Source organism: Belonocnema kinseyi, chromosome 8 (genome assembly GCF_010883055.1).
Source record: "Belonocnema kinseyi isolate 2016_QV_RU_SX_M_011 chromosome 8, B_treatae_v1, whole genome shotgun sequence".
NCBI classification, from domain to species: Eukaryota; Metazoa; Arthropoda; class Insecta; order Hymenoptera; family Cynipidae; genus Belonocnema; species Belonocnema kinseyi.
The window spans coordinates 122,989,616-122,995,287 of NC_046664.1; the positions used below are offsets into that span (position 1 = coordinate 122,989,616).

At 29.7% G+C, this 5,672-nt stretch overlaps 1 long non-coding RNA gene across 1 annotated transcript in view; it reads right to left on the reverse strand.

Annotated features, from left to right (window-relative positions):
* Positions 1-2,848: 2,848 nt before the first annotated feature.
* LOC117178295 overlaps positions 2,849-5,672 on the reverse strand; it is a 6,451-nt gene continuing 3,627 nt past the window's right edge. The window contains exons 2-3 of the long non-coding RNA XR_004467823.1: positions 3,849-4,473; positions 2,849-3,136 (exon numbers count right to left, since the gene is read on the reverse strand). This is a non-coding gene — a long non-coding RNA (uncharacterized LOC117178295). The remainder of the gene's footprint in view (positions 3,137-3,848; positions 4,474-5,672) is intronic.

Sequence of the window (5,672 nt, forward strand, 5' to 3'; positions counted from 1 at the left end):
CCTCAAACTTCGGAAAAGACAATAACCGGCAGTAAATTACGTTTATGTACTCCAATTAGCAAACAATATGTGAAAAAATAATAAATTTCCACTAAATAAGAATCTGCACTACAGGGATCAGCGGTCGATTTTATCGACAGCAGTCGGTAATCCCGATGGGCATGAAAACGCGAAGTCTGGCGGCCACTAGGCGAAGCTCTATCAGGTAGCTCATCGTACCAAAAATAACCTTGTTCGTACACCTGTAATGCGGTTATGCGGGGTCCACGCATAAACGCCGATTAAAAAAATGTTCCCACAGTTCTTCATTATGCTTACGGAGTGGCTATTTATTTCGATAATGATGGCGAAGGAAAAGTAATCTCATTTCACCCACTATAAAATAGGCGTTTATATACATCATTTTTGTATAAAAGGTGCAAAAAGCAAAACTGCAAGTCGCATTTTCGAAGTCAAACGGACCTCTCTTTTTATCTCTGAACATTAGAAAAAGAGGTCCATTCGAATTCAGACACGGTATCGTAGTCCCACCACAGCACTCAATTCTATCAGTAGTCGCGATAAAAAGAATAATTTTCTAACAAAAAAAAAAACAACAATTTTTGAGTAAATGCAAGAATTCTCAACCAAAAAGTTCAATTGTTTACCAAAAAATATTAATTTCATTAAATTTTAAGAGTTCTGAACTTAAAAGTTAAATTGCAAAAAGATTAACTTTTAATGAAAAAGATTCATTTACTATCAAAAAAGAAGAGGTATTAACAAAAAAGTTGAAGTTTCAACTAAAAAAATGAATATTCAATAAAATTTAAGAATGCTCTACCCAAAAAATAAATTTTTAAACGAAAAGATTAATTTAGTATAAAAAAGGGTAATTTTTCATAAAATTCAAGAATTTCTTTAAAAATGTTCCTGAAATTTGAAACCCATTTTTTGAAAATGAATCTGTTAACAAAAAGATTAATTTTCTACCGAAAAAAAAAAACAATTTTTAACCAAAAATTTGAATTTTCAACTAAACAAGATGAATTTTTACACAAAACAGGCGAATTTACCACCAAAGAGACCAATGTTCAGTAAAATAAAAAAATTCTCGACCAATACGTGGTATTTCGAACTACAAAACATGAGTTTTTTAAGAAAAAGATTACTTCAACACCAAAAAAGACTAATTTTAAATGTAATTCAAGATTTCCGTATTCAAAAGTTGAAGTTTAAAGTAAAAAAATGAATTTTTAAGGAAACCTTCAACCAAAAAGTGGAATTTTAAACAAAGAGAGACATTTGTTTTTTAAAAAGTAGTTGAACTTTAAAACCTACTTGTTAAAAATAGATTTGTAAACAAAAAGATTAATTTTCTACGGAAACCCAAACAATTTTAAGGAAATTAAAGAAAAAATCTCTTGAAACTTGCTTTAACTTTCTTAAAAATGCATTTTTTGTTTGAAGATTCAAAATTTTAATTCAAACCTCATACCTTTTGTTGGTAAATAAGAGCATACAATTTGAAACAAAACCATTTATTTACTACCAACAAACATACATTTTTATTGAAATTCAAGATTTAGGAAGTAAAAAGTTGAATATACAATTAAAAAACCATGAATTTTGAAAGACAAAGATCAATTACCTACTAAGAAGGAAAGATTTTAAATAAAATTCAAGAGTCCTGAACTTAAAAGTTAAACTTTTTACTAAAAAGATTATTTTTTAATTAAAAAGATTAATGTTTTACCATAAAAGATAAACTTTTAATGAAATTGAAGAATTCTGAACAAACAAAGATGAATATTCCATCAAATTTAAGAAATCCCTACCCAAATAATACATTTTTAAACGAGAATATTAATTTAGTAAAAAAGGTGGAATTTTTAATAAAATTGAGGAAAAGATAAACCAAAAAGTCAAATTTTCAAGAAAGAAAATTTTTTTAAAATTCTTACAATGTTCTTCGACTTTAAAACCTATTTTTTAACTATGAATCTGTAAACAAAAATACGAATTTTCTATCGAAAACAACTACCATTTTTGTCCAAGAAGTTGAATTTTCAACAACAAAAAAATGAATTTTTACACAAAAATGAATCATTCACTACAAAAGACGAATTTTTAGTAGAATTTAAAAATTCTCAACCCAGAAGTTGATTTTTCAAGTAAAAGTCCAGCATTTTTTCAAAAAAATATTCGTTTACTACCAAAAAGACCAATTTTTAATATAATGCATAAGTTTTGAACTCAACAGTTGAAGTTTCAAGTAAAAGATATGAATTTGTCGACAAAAATATTAACTTACCTCAAAAAGATGAATATTCAATCAAATTCAAGAATCTTCTACCTAAAAGTGAAATTTTAAAATAAAAAGATGAATTTTGAAATGAAAAGATTAACTTAGTACCAAGAAAGACGAATTTTTAATGAAATTCAAGAATTCTCAACCAAAAGTAGAATTTTTAACAGACATTTTATTCTTTAATTTTTAACAAAGTAGTTCAATTTTCAAATCAACTAGTTAAAGATGAATCGGTAAATAAAGAGTTTAAGTTTATACGGAAAAAAAATAATTTTAACGAAATTCAAAAAAGATAATTTTTAAGTAAAATGCAAGAGTTCTGAACTAAAAAACGGAAGTTTCAATTTAAAAAATCAATTTTCAATCAAAATTAAGAATTCGCTACCCGAACGAGAAATTTTTGAACGAAAAGATTAATTTAGTAACAAAAACAACGAATTTTTAATAAAATTCAAGAGATTTTTACCAAAAAGTTAAATTTTCAAGAAAGATAATATTGAAAACATTTTTGAACTGTACTTATACTTTAAATTTTCGGTACAAAATACAACAGCGGAATTTTAAAATAAATGATCAATATTTATTATTCTAAATACATATATTTAGATTCACTTGTAATATTATAATAAAGCAAACATTTGGTCCTTCGATTATTTTTTACTCTCTGGATCACTCCCGATGCCTACGGTGATGGGCGCATTCATGATCTGTCTTTTTCCCGCGGCCCCGCCAGTTACCGCGCCCTCTCCAGCTTCCCTGCCCCCTCCATTTCCAGCTTCCGCGTCAGTTTTTTGGTTTTTTTGTTTCCTCGCACTCCTCGCACTCCTTGCACTCCCTGGTTGTGATCTAGAATAAACAAAAAATCTTTTGGTCATGTTGCATTTTTATCCAAGAAAGATGAATTTTCAACCAAAACAGATGATTTTTAAATTTTAGAATTCTTTCCAGAGTCCTGAAATTCTTTCAAAAAGTTATACAGTTCATGATGACTTTTGGAAATTGTTCCGGTGTATAAATACTCTGAAAATGGATTTTTCAAAATTGGGGGGTTAAGTTTACGTTCCTCCACACTTTTTGAAAAATGAACTTTTTTTAGAATTCTGGGTAGAATTAGCATAGTTCTACAGTTCCTGATACTTATGGAAAATAATTTCGAAAAATTAGACCCAAGAGCTAGCCCCCTACTTAAAAAAAATCAACATTTTCTTCAATATTCCTGTACCCCCGAAAGAGTTTTAAAGTTATACAACAAAATAATTGCGAACAACTTGAAAACTCGAAAGTTACATAATTTGAAAATCAGATAATTTCAGAGTAATTTTTCAAAAGAATAGCTCTCTGAATAGCACAAGAACTGTTTTAGACTTTTAGATATTATGTTGATTGAAAAATGTTAGAAGACTTTTTTGTACAACTATTTAGGAAGCAACTAGAACTCTGATCAGAACTCCTGGAATTCTCAAAGTTTTGAATTTCGAAATTTTTGGGCATCTCGAAAGAACTATTTTGACAAATTTAAGCAAAATATTTACATTGTAAAAAAATGTTCAAAAAATACCTTCTGCGTTGGCGCCTCTGACTGCTCGTCGAAGGGCCCGGTCACATCGTGGGCGCTTGGAAGTGCTGAATCTGCTGGCATGGATGGAACGGAAGTTGAATGTAGGGAGGCTGGATTTGAGCCGGCATCCCGAACTGTACCATGGGGTGGTACGGCGGCATCATTGTAGACATCGGGTATGACCCGGGGAATGGTCCCAATATTTGAGGCTGCACCAGCCTCTCCTCCTGCACCAGGCGGTTTTCACGAAGGGTGAGCTCCGCCTCCCGCCTGGCCAGCCGTTCTTGTAATGCGATGTTTTCCTGCATAAGATTTTCCACCGCAGGAGGAAGGGCTGGTACTTCCTGGGCTCCAGCCTGCTGGAGTTCAGTTGTGGGAACCGTTGTGACAGGAGGAACGGCTGCCTGCTGTACGACTGTGTCCAGGGTTCCAGCCTGTTGGAGTCCAGTTGTAGTAGGTACTGCGTCTTGTTGGGACGTGGCAGGGGCAGTGGTTTCCTGCTCAATGCATTCATTGAATGTAGTAGCCTGCTGATTTACAATTTCGTCCTTTTTCTCATGAGGCTGCGAATTGCCAGCTCCTCCGCGACCCCCTTTATTCGAGTGACCCCCCCTCCTATTGTTCCCTATAAAATAAAAACAGTTAAATTTGCGACCAAAAAGGATAAATTTACAATCTTTAGGACATATTTCAAATCTTAGTAAAATTTGTGAAACGTTTGGGATATCAATGAAATCTTTGTAAAATATTTATTATATTTTTTAAATTATTGAAATCTTCGGGAAATCATTTAAGTCTTTGTGTAGTCCTTTGAAACTATCGAAAAATTGTGTGAAATATTTGACATATTTATGAAATCAATAGAAAATCATAAAAAACTCTTTTTGAAACATTTAAAATATTTGAAAACTATTGAAATCCTTGAGAAATCTTGAATAATGTTTCAAAGAGTGTGAAATTTTTAAATTCTTTCTTAAATCATTCGGGCTTCATGTATGCCTTTGTGAAATCTTTTAAATTAATATTTATGGGGATTTTATCTTTGGGAGATCGTTATAATCTTTGTGAAATATTTCTGGTAACTTTAGGAGATATTTAAAATATTTCACTATATTTGTACAATTATTGAAATCTTTGTGAAATTTTTGTTATATCTTCGTAAAATCTTTGGGCAATCATTTATGCCTTTGTAAATTTGTTGTTTATTAATCCGAAATCTTTGCGGAACATTTTAAATCTGTGGAAATATTTTCAAAACATTTGAAATCTTTATGCAATTTTTGAAATGTATAAGAAATTTTATGAAATAATTTAAGCCTTGGTGAAATCTTTTAAATGTGTCCTGAATCTTTGCGAAATATCTTACATCTTTGAAATCTTTGAGAAACCATTGAAATATTTGTAAAATCTTTCTAAAGTATTCAGAAATTTCCGACAAATTTGTTAATATGTTTGAGATTATTCAAATATTTGAGAAATATTTGTTTCTTATCTGTTAATATTTCTGAAATTATTCAAATGAATTTTCAAGTGAACAAAAATAAATGGTAAAAAAATCAATAAAATTGTCAAATATTTAACTTAAAAAGTAATATTAAAATTTAAAAAACAAATATTTAACCAAACATATAATAGTTCATTTTCAATTTAAAAAATTTAATTTTCGACGGAAATAATAAATTTTCACCTGAAAAATATAATTTTGAAAAAAAAATTTTACATTTGAATTTTAAATTCGAAAATTTAATTTTGAACAAAAAAAATCGAATTTACTACAGATTAGAAGTTTGAACAAAGAAGTGAATACACGAACAACAAGAATAA